Below are 17788 nucleotides of genomic sequence, written 5' to 3'. Positions count from 1 at the left end.
AAAACTGAAAACGTCTATGTAGAACTCATCTTACGAGAAACTTAAATGACACACAGACTGCTCCATATCTTTGGTAATTGAGTTGAAGTCAGAACAAATGGTGCAGAATCAACCTATTTTCGACTGCTGTCCAAGATTCCTTTTCAATAATGTACTTCTATCAGCTTCACTATGCAACAGCACAGAGTGTTTATGCAGCCATTACTAAGTCATAATATATCACAAAGTAGCCCAAGATTCATTCTATAAATAATGCCAGCTGTAAAAAAAAAATTTTATTTTGTAAAGATTATGATTCTTCAGTCCCAGCAAGTCTTCTGTCTCTTTGGGAACTTGCATGTGAAAATTACACTTGAGGCTATTCCACCATGTATCAATCAGTTTGACTGAGATTTGAAGATGCATGAAACAAACCAATAGGCTGGGGAGCTGCGTGTGTGTATGCGAGTGTGTTTCTGTGTACAGTTGCCAGCAAGCAAAGCAGCGTGCGTGTTATGAGGGTAGCTGGGGTGAAAGGGATTGTCATCAGTTTTTTCCCCAAAGCACAGGGTCAGCAGATATGCAGTACAATTCTCCTACCTTGTTACCATGCATGAATCTTCTGTCAACAGACCTGGACCATCTGTCTTATTATCTACCACATCTTTGTTTTTTCCTTATCCAAAACTCCTCTCCATGTTGTCAGTGAGGAGGCTGCATTTATGAATAAAATAATGACACCACCAGTAATTAGGAGGCACAGCTTAAATAATATGCAGAGAAAATGGTTGTGAAGCATTCAGGTGAGTAATTCATACTAAGATGGGTGAGGAGAAGGTATTCAGCTTGTTGCAATCAACAGGTTACGCCACTGGACGTCAGTTCACCCTGCTATCAGATTTATGCTGGAGTTCCCAACGTAAGGGGGGGGGATGGGCTGGGTAACAAGGATGTCAAATATGCACCAATAAGCCACGTCAGACATGACAAAAGACTTAGATTAAAGAGTTCAAAATGATTCGCATACATTTCAGTAATGTGGGGTAATGGACTTGTTGGGTTGTTTTTTTATCAACAATCTTTCTATTTGCATACTGCAATTTTTATCCTCATAAGATTAAAACCACATTGTGTGTAGATCACTAAATGGAATAATAATTGAGAGAAGGCAACAAGACATTTTCTGTGTCACAAAACAATATCAAAGAAAGCTCAAAAGAAGACTTGATTCTTGGGACTCTCTAGACATGAGGATGATGTGTCGAGAGATAATTTCAAGGCATGGGCTAATCCCTATCCCCAAGAAAAATAAAAGCTTTCAGAACAGAGCATGAAATGTTTATGTCATGTTCAACTGTCAGACATGTCAGAGTGCTTGAGATGAAGGGAGCAAAACTGAAAAAGGAATAATAGTGATTAACAAAGTACACACAAAAGATTCAAGCCAACCATGCATAGCAAATAGCTCTCACACCTAAAGTGAGGGCATTGTCCTTAATCAGAGGGTAATTTATTGACTCCCATTTACAAAGCCATAAAAACTAGTGATCAAGCCCGTCAACCGTAAAATGCAATAAACTGGGGAAGTGTTTTGTGAACAAAGGCAAATAACAAGGCCCCACACATCATTATGGTCCCTTCATATCCCATTAGATTGGTTCAAAATGTGTTTCATGTTAAGGAGGTCATGCCATAAACACCCAGGTTAAAAAATAAGGCAAATTTTCACCACACTATTTGAACTGTCAACACTCCTGTTCCACCTTTAATGATTTGTTCCCAGAAGTTGAGTGAAACTGTGCACTAAATGTCTGAAATGGACAGAGGGAGGAGCTAACAGAGAGCATTTCAATGACAATGGAAAAAATTATCATGCTGGTACATCCAAAACCAGACTCTAAAATGCATGTTCATCCAAATAAAATCGTACAAAATATAAGCTCTCAAAGCGATACCAATACGCCCAGATAATACAGATGGGGACTAAATACCTCCTGCCTTTATATGCCTGCAAAAACGGTGAAGTGCATGTGTATATCATACAGCCAAATTCCAATTAAAGCAGCTCACATTCACATATTTTTCTCTTTTGCCAAACAGCTAAATGCAACAGAAATTGTGATTGAAAATGAGCCCATAAAGACCATGTGTCAACTTGAGCTTTATGTTTATGTATTTGGCAGACACTTTTATCCAAAGCAACTTATAAATGAGGATATGACATTACAGCTACCATCGAATCTAACAATAAGCTTCATAGAAGAAAAAAACAATACTCCGGCTCTGTCAGAGTTGACGGGGGTGACAGTGTAGAAATAGAGTGCAGGCATAGCAGGAAGTACAGAAAGAAAAAGTGCAGTAGGGGGGGTAGGGACGTACAGGGTAAGTGCTGAGGTAGGAGACGCTCTCTGAAGGGTTTCTTGTGGCGTCAAACATTCTTCCGTTAACCTCTCCATTCTCTTCCTATGCATGTATACTGGGACAAGGACTAAAATGGCCTGACTAAAAGGCCAGGTCGTGGGTTAGCTCGACTCAGTGGTGCAGGTAACCATGCCGATTGAAAATGGTTAACCATCATGTTACATACATCTCACCAAGACGACCACTCATAGCTTCTGCAGTTTGCTTTCATGCCCTCTCTTCAAATTAAACAATCATTGCACCATCTTACCAAGAAAAATGTCACTACAGATGTGGCCATTAAAGGAAAAATACACCCAATTTGGCGCAAATAACCATTATGCCAAAAACTGAACATTTTCAGGCTGTAGATGTTCAGAAGATTGATCTCAGTTTATTCCCACAGCTTTTCAGTTATTTCTCTGTCAAAGGCACAAAGACTTGTCCATCAGGATAAACTAAGTCCTGTAATTGCTTGCTTCCCCTCTTGAGCCTGATATAGCACAACGATAATAACAAACTCAAGAGAAATTTAAGGATTAAGGATCCAAATAAAACAATCTCTGCACGATAAGAGGAGAGTATATTATAATTAAACTGATGCTTCACAGTTTTCATGAGGCTGTGGAGCCAAAAAAAACCTAAAGAGTGAACCACACATATGAAAGCAATAGACCAAGTTTGTTTTACTATGCAATCGAGTCTAGGTATAAAACAGATTATTACAATAGGTGTTCAGGCAGTGGAAAAAAAAGGAGACCTCAGAGTTTTTAAGGAAACTTGCTGACAACAGAGATACATTGTGGCAGCTTTACACTACAGTCAGTTGGAACAGGTCCAGTCTGAATTAGTTTCACTGCTGACCACTGAGAAAAAGGGGCAGGCTGGAGTTGTAATTAGGCATTTCACTTCTGCCTCTCTTAAACTCTCTCAATCACTTTGCCTGAGAGCTGCTTTTTTCTCTTCCCTCTCATTTCTACCCCAATCTGCCCTGAACCTTTCCCCTTTCCTTCAATCCAGCCATTTTTCCTCAACTCATCTTGACCTCATCTTAACACTTTGTTTAAAAAAAAAGTGTCTTCACACACAAGGCTGATTTCAAGCACAGCAGGAGCTAAAGGGATGACAGATTTCTGTCTATTTCGTTTCTCTGTGCATGTTGCTGCAGGGAAAATGAGCTGCTTGCTCTTAGCTTCCAGCTATTTAACAGACAAAGCCTTCACTGCTCACAAACATATTTAGGTCCCACACTAAAGTGTGAGATCAGGGCTCAAATGCCACCAACCTTGACATGTCACCAGTAGTATATCCACCAAAAAAAAAAGTAAACCAGAAAACAGCATACACACTACAAAATAAAAATTCACACATATACAAAATGAAAACCTTGGGAGTAGCATGATATAAATGACAGAAGTCAATATTACCAGTGATTCTAAGGACGGACTCACATTTCTATTAGCCTATTTTGAAAGTAAGGATACACAAAAGCAAATATCCTTGCTTCAAAATAATTGGCTTTCACAGACAAGGTAACCGGTAGGCAAACTGAAAGCCTTCACGCTCTTAAACTCAAGCATATGAAGCAAACACAAACACGTAACCCAGTCCACCCTTTTGTAAATAAAAATCCATTTATCCAACAATGTTAGGGTCTGACCATTCACTGACAGGAAACCGTGTACACCAAGCCCACTGACAAACACGACAAATGGGACTAATGTCCGCAAATTGCCCTTTTTACAACAACCATGTAACACTACTGAGTCATTTCTGCTTCATATCTACAAGTTAAAACAGCCAGTGGAAATGGCAACAATACTCTAACTGTCAGATGAACATATGGATAGATAAAGCTATTGTCATTTGACCTCAGGAAAGGGGGGGGGGTACAATCGGGTCACACTAATGTGGACCAATAATCTCTCCCAGAGTCATTAGGATGATCAATGCCATTCTAATGAGATAACATCTGGAACAAAAGACTCTAATAGCAGACAGCTGCTGGGTAATTAGGAGAACATTCAATGATGCTAACTAACGCTGTAGCCATTGTGCAAGGGTTTGGGACCCCATCCTGTTCAGAATTTTTTTAAAAACATGTTTAATATTTCACACCTCCTCTAATAAATAATCAAGGAGCTGTTATATCAATGCTAATGCTTGAGACAAAAAAAAAAAAAAAAAAGAGGTGGGGAAAGGGAGGCAGAAATGCTTAAAAATCTCAGCTTTACATGAATGCTTATCGAGCGGGACTAAATTGGTCAATTAGGGAGAAAATCTGTTTTGAGGTAACCTTTCAGCTTATTAAATAAGCTATAAATCAATCTTTAGAGCAGAATGAGTGGCTAGTTTTTAAATGAGTAAATGTCTCTAATCTCCGTTTTTCTCTCTCCTCTTATTTCAATTTGCGTGTGTGACGCTGCATTTCTGATCATAAACTGATAGAAATTCAGCATTTCAAATCAATTTTCTTCCAATTCCGAAATGTAAAAAATAAATAAATAAAATCTGCAACTAGAAGTAGCAGAGTGGTGATTCATGGCTGGATGTAAGCTGCTCTAATAGAGGACAGAAATATGAAAAGAAGCTAACAAAAAAATCTACCTCCAAACTCTAGCTGAGCAAGGAAGCTGGATCCAATTAGTCCTGTGCAGAGAAAAGAAAATGACTGAAAGCATCATCAAAAATAAACTTCTTAATAGTCTCATGTCTTTACAAGTCTTTGAAGATCATGAATAAATATAATTACTTTTACAAAGAAAATTGTTTGGTCTAACATGAGTTTAAATGATACTCCACCATAAAGAATTAATTATATATAACAAGGGAAAAGGGAAAGGATGGAAACCTATTACAACATTTCAGTGAGCACAGGTCCCGTGTTAAATGCATATATATCTTCATGTAAAACACTGTTAATATTAATAAATCTACATATAACTGTTAGTTATAAAATCAGGTTGAGATTGCCACACTTTCTAGCTCTTCACCCCCCTTTTCATAAAGACCTGAGATAATCATGGATTTGTTCAAATAAAACACAGATTCCCTGTTACAATCTAAAAAATGACATATTGCACAGAAAAGCCTTACTGTTACTAATAAAGGGAAAAAATAAACAAATCTTGCATCTTCGTATGCTTTATTCAGATTCCTCATCTAATTTAGAAACTGCATTAACTTCCACAATACTAACAGGTTTCCAGAAAAGTTATTCAAATAGATACAACACGAATCGGTAGATACTGTATGCACCAGAAAACTACATTAGTATGGGTGGTTAGGGAAATGGGAAGAAACATATCAGGGTTTGAGTGCAGTGGAGTCGACACTGCAACAGCACAACTCCTCAGAGAGTACGACAGTAGCGGTGAAACGGCTCCCAACTAACAGTAATTGGTTTTAAAATAATAGAATTCATTACAGTTATGGCGCTTGTTCGGAAATGCAAACAAGGGAAGAAAAAAAACATTCACTCGAGACTAGGGCTGAACTGCTTCACTAAAAACCATGGGGAGATGAAAGGCATAATTCAAATGACAATTTTAGAACCTTTAGTTCATTTATATCAGAAGCTCAGAAGATGTTGCCGGGATAATAACATCAAGATTTTTTTTTCCCCCTGTTCTTTTGTTCAAGTTGAAGGGTTTGGAAAGAACTTTTTTTCCCCCCTTTCTCAGTTTCATTCTTTTGTGGTGGCAAATTCCTCCTCACAGAAAGACATACGAGGTGACACAAACAACCTAGCAAACAACACCCGTCGGCAGCAGAGACAGCCAACTGAAAGTTAACATGGGAAATCTTGACAGTAGAGAAGAAAAACACCTCACACATGACATTGAATTTGCTGCTTGTCTTATTAAATGACTGCATAATTATACACATCAAGGGTCTGCATTGTAAGGTCCTGCGTTTTATTTTTTTTGTTTTTTTGTAATCACATCCAGATGTAGACTGTGTGTGATTCAAAGCCAGCATCTCAGGTGTGAAGAAGACAGTCACCAAATCAGCATTAAAACGATCATTTCTCAGGGCCACTCAGGACATAAATAGACAGGTCAACCATTCTCAGCATGATTGGATGTCACCTCTCATGCTGCGTCCACAGCCAACATCAAGGACATCGCCATTAGGAACACTATACATCTGCCATCAAATCAGCCTCAGGCCAATATCAAGTAATTGGCCCCATTCTAACAGAGTGCTTGATATATCCTGACTACCAATTGATGGAATAAAAACCCTTTACAACATATGTGAAAATAACAGCAGGGATGAACGTTATCACTATTATTTGTTTGATTTTTCTCATATTTATTTGGCAAAGTACCCCGAACAATGCCATATGGCTGTGCATTCAAAATTGATGCAGGATGTTTGTGACGGCACCTGAGACGAGTGACAAGGTGTAAGGAGCTGAAATAAAGAGCACAGCATGTGTTGAGGAGTAAAGGCGTTCCTTCAGCCAATCTTGGTCACAAATATTTATGTAAAAAAAATTTTAAAAAACATAACTGAGAGCAGTACCTAACCAAGACCGTTGTAAAAATGTATGGCTTGTGAAGAGCTTCAGGGTGTCAATCAGCAAATACGATGCTCTCTTTGATGGGTGGGTTTGAATTAGTGATGGAGATTGAAGTTCACAGAGGAAAGAAATTACAAAAAGTGCAAAGCTTTGATGTGGCATCAATTTGCATGAATGCATTGAGGGTTATGTATAAAGACAGTGATATGAATGGTATGCTTTTTGATGTGTTCCCGGTAAGGTGCATCATCAGTGTGTGGCAAATGTCATGTATGATTAGCCTAGCAATACAATAGGTCCGGTTATTAGTCAAAGTAGTACATGCTCTTTACAAGCTCATACTGCTAAAAAATGAACATCACTTCTGTACCTTTTAAAAAAAAAAAAAAAAAAAGAGCCAATATAATAATGATGAATCTATTCCCGTCTCCGTCTACAGTAGCAAGGTGAAAGTATTTATTTAGGGAGACATATTCATTTGAATGCTGTTGAGCCATTTCACACTTTTTCTTTCCCTTTAAACATCAGAGGTCTTAAAAAAAAAAAAAAAAGCAGCATTAGTAGCACAGATAGTGGTGCGTTGCATTGGCTGAGAGAAACCCATTAGGTCAATTCCATAGCAACAATGTGGCTTCTCAGGACTGTGTAGTTCACCTGTGTACTGGACGATTCAATAGCCATCCACTGCCACCAAGTGCTGGCCTTCAGTACTACAATTCTGGCCAGAGGAACTGCAGCAGTTGCATCCTGTATAGAGTCAGACCTTGATCATAGCTGATCAGCTACTGTATTTACTCAAGATCCAACTCCAGAGCTGTTGCGAAACACCATCTCAATGTCATTACTTTGCTCCAATACACAGAAACCTTGGCAGAGTACAACTGAAGGCAGACAAACAATGGACCATATAATTTACAAAAAAGCTCCAACCACTTTGGTAGTAAGTCATGCAGAGAGGAGCCAGCATGCATGAACTCAGCGTAAGACCCTCATCTAATGGCATAGCTGAACTTTGATTTACTAACTAAACTTAAAGTAAGTCATACCAACCTCAGTCTTTATACCTTGCATATAATATACCTACTGCCACTGCCAAGTGGCACACAGAAATAAAACTACAAAATGATAACACAGCAAGAAATCTGGCCTTGATCATGTCACCAATCTTTACAGAAGACAACTGTCTGGGGAATTGGGGGGAGTGTGGCTGCTGATGAGGTGATTATGTGGCTTTACTCTTGTGCGTCCAAGTATGACAGGGCCATGAAAGCACTGTAGCTGAAACGCAGAAACTATACCTTGTTAGCACTCTGTTGTGCAGAGTAGACTAGTTGGCTGAGCAGTAAGGCGCTCCCACAAGTCCAGATGAGCTTACTGAAAGAGTAGAGGGGATTATAAACATCAGTGTCATCACTGTGACTCAAAATCCATCACCTACAGTCATTTTGGCTGATCGTGGGTCCCCATCAACAGCTACCTCTTCGTCCTTCTTTTCTTTGCACCATTTCATTCCAAAAGAGACACTAAAACTGCAACGTCTTTGCACTGCTTACATTAGAATGCAAGTCAGAGTAAATTCTGCATTTGCAATTAATAAGAAAACACAAAACAAAAGAGCTTCAAAAGATTATGAACAGAAATGCATTTTATCACATCACCCAACGCAAGCATTCTCCATGTAAATCACAGCGTACTGGGAGAGGTTCCACATTTCACCAAGATCACATCCAGAAAAAGCTGGAAATGGCATCAACCAAAGCAAATAACCTACTAAACATACACAGATGTAGACGATATAGAAAAGCTTAAGAAGCAAATAAAGAAATCAGGAGTGACTGGAGGAGCAAGCAACCATAAAACATGGGGATATACAGAATTTCACAGCTGTGTGAACAGTTAAAGCAGATGCGATGGGATGTGATGGTGGATGCATACAGAGAGAAGGGTTGTAAAAATATGCTATAAAGTTTATGGAGCCTAATGCGGCCCTGCAGGAGCCTCCCGCTGAGCTGAGTGTGCCGACAGTGCTGTTGAGTGTGTGACAGAGCTGTGGGGGAGAGATGTACAACTGAGCATAGCTAGTATGCACAAGCTCATCACTTGTGTGGGGATGTGCATACAGTACATAAAATTCACAGAAATACAATCAACAGAACTAAGAATCCCTTGCACCCCCTGCCCCTTTCTAAAATAGTCAGTGTCTGTCTTCTCCTGTGCAATATCTAAACTCAAGCTGTAACATCCACATACACTGAAACAGCACGCAGAAAAACAGTGCTACCAAAAAACACACAGACACACGTTCATGTGCACACAACATGAATTCAGAGACTAAAGCACTGCCATAGCCACTGTTCAATCGAATATCAGCATACTGTGACCACTTCAGCCTTTCATGTTCCCTTCAATCAGGAGAGCTGGATCTCGTTATTTTGAAGAGGAATGATTGTTTCTGCCTTTGAAAAGACATATGTTCTATTGAGAAGAGACATGTGAGGGGAGAAACAAGAAAAGATAGAAGCAAGCAGGGAAACAAATAACAAAAATCTAAACAAAACATAAAAAGAAGACAAATGCCAATGGAAAAGTAACCTTGTTTTCCTCATCCCCTGTGGGAGCTGTTGTGGACTTAATCCCTCCTACATAGCCTGCCCTCTGTCACAGCTAAACTCTAGCTTCTTCCACAGCTCGCAAAGGTCAATCTAGCCATGAATGCCCGAAGACGAGCCATTCAGGGAAAAAGTAACATCAAAAGAGAAGTTCTGAGAACTGTAAAGTTAAACAAAACATGACAACTGGCACACAAGACATCACATATTTACAAGGAAATGAAGTATTAGGGGGACTAGTATTTTCATTTCTCAAAGTGAGCTTCAAAACACATTCAATTTACATTTGTCATTTTTGTTCTTCTCGCCCTGTTCTCATACTCAGTTTTAACATTTTTAAACAAGGATTTTTGAAGTGTCAGGCCTCTATTCTATTCAGGTTCATGTCACTGTTTAAAAAAAAAAAAACCCTGTGTGGGAAAACATCCCCTTTAACACATACCGTGTGCACTAGTAACTGAGCAATTCCCTACTAACGTTTCTTGGGCAGTGTTTGTTGGCAAATGGAAGTTGTTGTTTCAACAAGTAATGCACAAAAAGCTCACATGTGGTGGATATACATGAGATAAGAGCTGATACAGAGTTAAGAGTTTCCATTCAGCTTGAGTTGATGTCTTCAGTCTACATAAGATAAAAAGTATATATAAGTGGTTTGCCCAAATCAACTCATTCAACACTGTTTTTTTGGTTTTTTTTAAGAAAAACACAGGAAACATGGACAACACAAACTGGCCAGCAAAACGAGGAAGAAAATGGATACGAGAATATCTTAAAGATTTTGACTGGCCGTGATCAGTCAAAGATATATACTTCATCATGTCCCTGTCAAATGTATATATCTGCACACACAAATACTATTACCAAGTCTGGTACAGTCCAAGTCCTTCCAGCTGTGTCTCGGCAGCCATCTTGGAGCCACATCTTGCCGTTATTCAGGGTTAATCTCCTCTTCTTTTTCAAGAAAATGCAACCAATTGTATTTTCTGAGAAGTTATTCAAGCATGGGACAACCCCTGAAGAGAAGGTGCTATGAAAGCTGAAATAGATGCATCATTCTTCCATGCTTCATTTCTACTGCAACAAATATGGTAAGCTTGCAGTGAAGAAGTCCAATAATAATGGTATCTTAGACCATTTTTCCCTAAAACCCCAGATAACTGCAGTACAACCGACTGAAATTCAGGGTAGTTTTCAGGTGCGAGTTTGTAAAAGAGACAAGCTGAGGAGGTTGACAAGACACAGTTTCCATCTCCATTAAAATAACAGAATAATAATTTAAGATACTTTCTACCCACCAATATAGATACATTTCTCTCCTATCCATTCTGACAGTTCAGCTGACAACTGGATTCTTTGCATCATACAGCTGCCAAGCCTTGTACAAGAGAATTCCCCAATACATTTTTATCAAAGATACTTTAAATTACATCTTTCTCCCTTATGTCACCGACAAAGTAGACAAGCTAAAGTCTGATTTCAACAAGTACAAGCCAGACTTGAAACATTGGTCTCTATGTGCAGCAGAACAAAGTCATATGGTCTAATTAATCAAATACTAACCTGTATTTCTGTTTTGACTAGGGACTGTACAGTTGGTAACTGGCCAACAGGCATTTATTGATTATTTTACTGCTGGTGGAAGCAAAAAGAGGCATGCGGGCATACAGGGACATTATTTGAAATTAGACTCAGCCGACTGCTCCAAAACTGACTGGAAAACATTCCATCATTCACAAGGCCAACATCTCAAAAGCTTTTTAGGGGAGAAGGTGGATTAATCTCAGATGACCAAGTCAATTATCTCATCCCAGTCTTCAGCAACTGAGTATATACTCCAGTTGCTGAAGACCAGAGTAAAGGTGGAGACACCCCGTAACAAGCCAGAGAGTGTCTGAAGACAAAAAGTATCTGCTGATGCTTATGGGTCAAATACCAAAAAAATAGGAAATCATGTTTCACTTCATGTACATCTGTCTCCTTACTTTTGATCATCTAAACTTTGGGAACAATGGCTATATTTTCTTTTTCAAATGAACGTAATGGCCCAAGTATTATGCTATATCTATGTTGTAAGAATATGAGACACAAAAACTGGCTATCCAGCAAAATATACTCATCAATATCAAATATTGCTACAGTAGGTTGTTTTACCTTTATTGTTTAGTTATTTCAAAATCTAATATGTCTCCCAAACATCGCAGATCCTGAGTTGAATAAAGCACAGCTCAGATTTGTTGATCTGTGCTTAACTCTCAATGCATGCATTTCCCCTCAATTTTAGTACCGTACAAAACCAATAAACTGTCATTCTGCAACCGCTTAGCAACTCTTAGCCATAAAACTGTCAACTGCCATTCAAGGAATTTATCCTGAGCCGGAAATGAGTGCTTACATCCATCAGTCCTCAATATTTAACATTTCTGTGTTCCTTCAGTTTCAAGTGCTTTTTATGAAAAAGCAATTCAGTTATGGCCTCAAGGTTTTTTTTTTTTTTTGTGAGGCCACGCTGATCTTCACTTTTGACCTTTGATAACCAAATTTGAACCAGTACATCCGTGAGTCTGAGTCAACATTTGTGCCAGATGCAATGCAATTCCCTTCAGGCACTCCTGAGATATCATGTTTACAAGGGAGAATGAACACGAGGTCACAGTGACTGTGACCTTGCCAAAAGCAGAAGGACCAGAAATTTTACTTTCTAAATACAATTTTGAAAATGGGGGGGGGGTTAAAACACAAAACAAAAGACATGACATATACTGTCACAGACAGAAGACAAAACGTGGTAATAAACAGCTTTTTGTCTTGTCAATTCTTATCTCATTTATGCATCAGCTGTTTTTCTGCACACAAGGAACATTTGAGTACAGGAACATTTGAGTAAATACGTAAAGATGCTCTTGAACCTCCAGGTAAAGCAAAATGGCAAAATCATTTTCCTAGAACTAATACAAGAGAATCTGAGTCAACAAAGCAGCAAATATGCATTAAAACTGACAGAATCCAAATATAAATTCTCTTCAGCTGCACATTATCAGATAAATCTTTTCTCATCGCACTTCCAGAGGAGTTTTTATGTCAGTCGGATTAACATTAAAATAAGCATTCAGCCAATCCAAAAAAACCAACAAAAAAAACACATCTCATTCAGACAATCCCCTGCAGAGCATGTTTCTTTGATATCAATTCAAAATACATTCTATGGTGAACACTGACTCAGGGCATGGGAGGCACACGCTGTTGATTAATTTTTCATCGCCGTTCCTTTAAAGCACCAAGGACATGTGCCACATCAAATCTTTTCAACGCTAAGCACTAAGTTTTTACTTGAATAGCTTGCTTGAAACAAAAAGTATTTTATACACACACACACACACACACACGTGTGTATTTCCACATCACCCGTGGCACAGTGAATGAGCACCTAACTGGAGTTAAAGAGCAGTCGGATGTCACCTCCTATCCTTGCAACTCTCCCTGTGTCCCTTGCTTCCAATCTTTTTATCCTTACAAAATTATTCAGTTACAGATTATCCAAATAATCCTTTGTTATTACAGAGGATTCGAGCAGCACAGGAATTCACCTCAAACAAATACAAAATCAAATAATCCAAATACAGACAAGCATATCAAGGTACACTTTTTTTCCATTGGGGGATACTTATCAAAATGTCTAGTTAACAGTTCTGAAACCAAGACGCTATGATATTCAACTACCTGACAAATGCCACATGCAGAGTGCCGATTACACCGACTGAATTCTTTAAATGAGTCTGTTTTCACTGGAGAAAAAATGTTAAACTTCAAATATACAACTAGTGTTTTTTCTTTTTTTTTTTTGCAGAATAACCTCAAACCAAATTAAAATGACTTTGTGTTTGTTAAATGCTAATTCCAAGACCGTTTCACATGCAAATTTAAGGACTAATGCTTGTAATATCAAAATGTCAATTGTACAAATCATTCACAGGACCGTAGGACTGTCTTATGAATTAAATGAAAAGTAATTCAGCCAACTCCTTATGACAAACAAATGGAAGAGTTCCTTATGTCACATCTCATCATTAGAAAAACATAAATAAATGATTATCCCCCTCGTGATTAATGCAACTTTTTAATATCTGAACTCTATAAATAGCACACAGACAAATACCTGGAAAATAAAAGGGGAATGTTAAAAATGCTCTTTGCCATTATCAAACTAAAAGAGCGGGGATAAGATTCCTAAAAGATCTGCATGGCCCAAAACTCCTGTGCGTAATATAAGGGCTTTTCTCTCAGGTCGGAGGCATGTTAAGCTCTCTGGTAAAATCTGCACATCGACAACAATGCTCAGAGAGTAGATGTTTACACAACTACATTTACCATCACAACCTGACATCTCAGAGCAGAGCAGCATGTAAGCAGTCATATGTCCAGTCCATCAGGTATTGATCATTTCCTGTGGTCTGGAGATCGACGTTTTTCACACACCCTCTCACTTTATAAGCCGCAGCTGCATTCTGTCACTGGAAAAGATGATTCAAGGCTACTTTCACAGCAACACTCCAGAATTCACTGATGGATGCACCTTGACCTGTGATGTAAATCGGGGCAGTATTTACAGATATTAATGCTATAAAGCTCAACATGCAGCTGGAGCCCACTGCTAAAGCAGGTCAGGTCCATCTGAACTGTGAGTCAACCTGTAGGCATGCAGTTACTAGGTCTGTTGCTCATATTTTCTCCAATCTTGGCTTAGGAGGTTCAGAGAGAACACCAGACTTATCATTGTTGTACACTTTGACAGTGGTCAGGAGTCAATTCACAGTGTTCTATTCCAAGCTTATTCCTTACTAGGAGAGTGGAAAGTGCCAGAGAGATTTCATGCCTGAGACAGTGGAGTTACACTTGCGCTTTCCCAATGGGCAATCTTAACTTACACTTTTCTTCCAGCACATCTGAGTGCACTCTCTTCCATCGATGCACGCTGACAGCATGAAAATGGGAATCTGTCCGCAAAGCAGGTGCCCAACTGTAGGCAATAATCGACTAACCAGGCCAACTACTGTTTTTCCCCCTCCTCTCCTTCAGCAGGACTTTTAAGAATGACAGCTCATAGCTTTCAGTATATTGGTCTTATCTGTTTGCAACCTCTTCAGATTGGGCACAAAGGTTAAAGATTCAGGGTCAAATACTTGAGAGGGCTCGAGTTGAAAGAAACATCGATGACGTGTGTGTCCTTTTCTATCTACTAAACACAAAGTAGCCATTGCTGTCGACTGAGAATACTTGGCCATCCGCATAGTCCAAACTGAAAAACCCATTGCTCCAAAAGAAATAACCAAGCACAAAAGAGTAATTAAACAAGTAAACTAGAAAAAATGCAATCAATAAAAAAAATACTGCTGCAAAGAGTGTGGTTTGTCTGAGAACATGGGAGAGACCAGAGGCCAGGTCACAGTGCACTTCTTTACCTTGTCTGTGCTTCTGTCAGCCTTTACACTTCTCTTAATCCTTAAGAAGCTCTCAAAAGGCAATGAAACAACATTTATACTGGCACAATTTTAAGTGACAATCACACACTTGCCAAGCCAATGTTGGGTTTTTTTCCTCTGAAGATGTACTTTAAAAAGTCAAAAGGGTACCGTTTTGTGAAAGAAAATAAAGCAATTGGCCTGTAACTGTGTTGGGAAATACAGTCCTGCCAATACAATGACAACAAATTTATTCTGATTATTTGGGCTTGTTGTTAAACTCAGTTTAAGTAAAGGGACGACAACAAATACGAGCATTTGAACGAAAACTGTGTCTTGATTTCTTCTGAAATAGACCGTTGCTGTCAGCAAATTCAGATATATAGCAACAAATACCACCACTAAACGAATATAACCCAAGCTATATGTTCAAGGCAGAAAAAACACTGCGTTGACTAAGGTTCAGTATGCGTACATTTTGTCTACAAGCATGCTGTGTGTGTGACAAAAGTCCCATTAGGTGGTAAACATCAAGTATCAGTTGTATTTCATAGATAAGACAAACACAATTTAAACCTTTAAGATGCACCACGTTCTGATCAAAATTAATAGGACTGAACATAAAGAGAATCTGAGAGAGTTATCACTTTCTGTCTGGGTAACAATATGCAAATAGGTGCTACACTGCAATTTGTTTTTCTCTTTTTTTTTTTTTAAATAAACAGCTAAAAACAACAAAAGGCATCCAAGTAATTTTCAGTCTGTATAATTTCTAAATCCTTCATCTTAAAGTGCCTCAATTTACACGCTGCGTTTGTATTGACATTTTTTTTCGAATAAAAACCCATTAGCAATATCAGGGGCTTAAAACAAACATCCAAGCCAAGAAAATGACCTCATTTGCACAGTTCAGAATATGCTCTTAAACATCCTTCTGAAACAAGATTAACTGATGCGAGTGTGTGACCATAGTTGTGTCTATGTGTGTGTTAAAGAGGTGAATGAGGACAGATACATAAAAGTAACAAGATTCAGAAGCCAAATAAATAATGGGCTACTTACCGCAACTTTGCTCCCAGTTATCTGCATGCAGCGATCAGCGGAGAAGGTTAATGTGCAAAAAGACACAAACGGCACAATCATTAGTAGGCCAGAGAATCCTCCATTACATGTTGAGGCATTAGCGCATCTTGTGTGACATCACAAAAATCCTTAGACAATTACAGCATATCACAAAATTCGTACAAGCCAACAAGAGAATCCTCATAACTATTGTCACATACTGAAGATCATGTCTGTGTGTAGCAGCTGCATTTTTCCAATTTTACATTTTGTTCAAAAGACGTGTGAATTCAGGAAAATACATATGGATGTAATCACTGAACAAAAGATCTTTCAACATTTACATGAGACTCAGAGGAGATTAATCAAATGGTTTAGTGGGTAAAGTAGGACAATCCTTGACTTACTGGCACAGATTCCCAGACTCTTGCCCCAAAAGGAGCATTGGCTGGTGTGGGCACAGAAGCTGCATAGGGTCTCTCTGGGCTGAAATCAATCTGCTGCCATTAACATTGGTCTTCAGGTGTCAAATTTGTGTGGCAGACCTACCTTGAACCCATGCAGTCAGCACAATTCCTGAGGTTTAACCTTGTTATCTGTCAATAGTGGCGGGTAGCAGGAGCGATTTTCATTACTGCAACTGTGGGACTTGTTTCACAGTGGGAAGGTGTCTGTCAGCACAGTAAATGTATTCTAATCTGAGGCTGAGCTTCTCTCTCTCTGCTACATGTTTCTAAGGAATTGCATTTTGATTACAGGAAGTTATAGGACACACTGAGCTCCCTTTTTTTTTTAACCACTTCTTCCCTCTTTTCTCCATGGTTTTTAGGGGAACGTGTTATAGAAAAATCTCAATTTCCATTCTTTTTACTGTTACTCTCAAACTCCCCAGGTCTGTGACCATTTGATGCTTGAATTCCTGTCTCCTTCACCCTATCAGGAGTTTATAATAACTATAAAGTCAGTTTTACATGTGCCACCCCCACATTTATCTTGCTCGCCAGTAAAAGCTGCATGTTACTGCCTTAAAATGAGGAAAGTGTTGCCTAATCCTGTAGGTTTGACATCCTGTGAAATTCCACAGTCACACTGATGTAACAGAACATTTTCTAAATTATGTATATTAATGAATCATAATTTATAGCAGCTTTACCAAAATAACAGACATAATCTTTAGTGTGTTCGGACAATAGCCAGGCAGGAGCTTGAAGGGGAGCAGCGCAGTTTCACTGAAAATTTGCATTTGTAAATGCTATGTCCCACCCTGTGAGATACAGTATGAATGAAAACGAATGAAAGGACTAGTCATGAAGTAAAACCATTAGTTTTTTTTTTCCTCAACACAAATAACACCCTTTATCATGAAAAATAAATAAATAAATCGCATGAATACAGAAAGTGTATAATCAAGGGCCAGGTTCATGTGAGGAAAAATATGACCCTTACAGACGCTGCACATTAATGGTCCCATCAAAGAAACAGATGTTTGAAAAAGACTGCAATCCCCTTACAAGACCCTGCCATCACGTGGCTCCTGCACAACACAAAGCATGTTCGAAATTAAACACGAAAATGTTTATCGTTTGATAGTCGATGTAGATCTCTGACTAAGGATTAATTGTATTAGTACAACAATTAGTGTTGGCACTTGAGATTACATTGGCACAGATGGAAAGAAAACACAAAATGAGTTGAGAAAGAAAGGCAAATGTTCATGCAAAGCTGATGGTCAAGGACATCCACAGGTACGCAAA

At 38.7% G+C, this 17788-nt stretch overlaps 2 protein-coding genes across 2 annotated transcripts in view; both read right to left on the bottom strand.

The window, feature by feature from the left end:
• Positions 1 to 17788, bottom strand: part of LOC140317856 (magnesium transporter NIPA2) — a 221549-nt gene that overhangs the window by 595 nt on the left and 203166 nt on the right. The gene's annotated exons all lie outside the window — the stretch shown is intronic.
• Positions 1 to 17788, bottom strand: part of diaph2 (diaphanous-related formin 2) — a 350084-nt gene that overhangs the window by 309221 nt on the left and 23075 nt on the right. The window lies entirely within an intron of this gene.

This window comes from Leuresthes tenuis, unplaced genomic scaffold (assembly GCF_036924035.1).
Source record: "Leuresthes tenuis unplaced genomic scaffold, fLeuTen1.0.hap1 SCAF_11, whole genome shotgun sequence".
In the NCBI taxonomy this organism is placed as follows: Eukaryota; Metazoa; Chordata; class Actinopteri; order Atheriniformes; family Atherinopsidae; genus Leuresthes; species Leuresthes tenuis.
The sequence above is the reverse complement of the archived record's forward strand: the minus strand, read 5'-3'. Positions and strand labels throughout refer to the sequence as shown.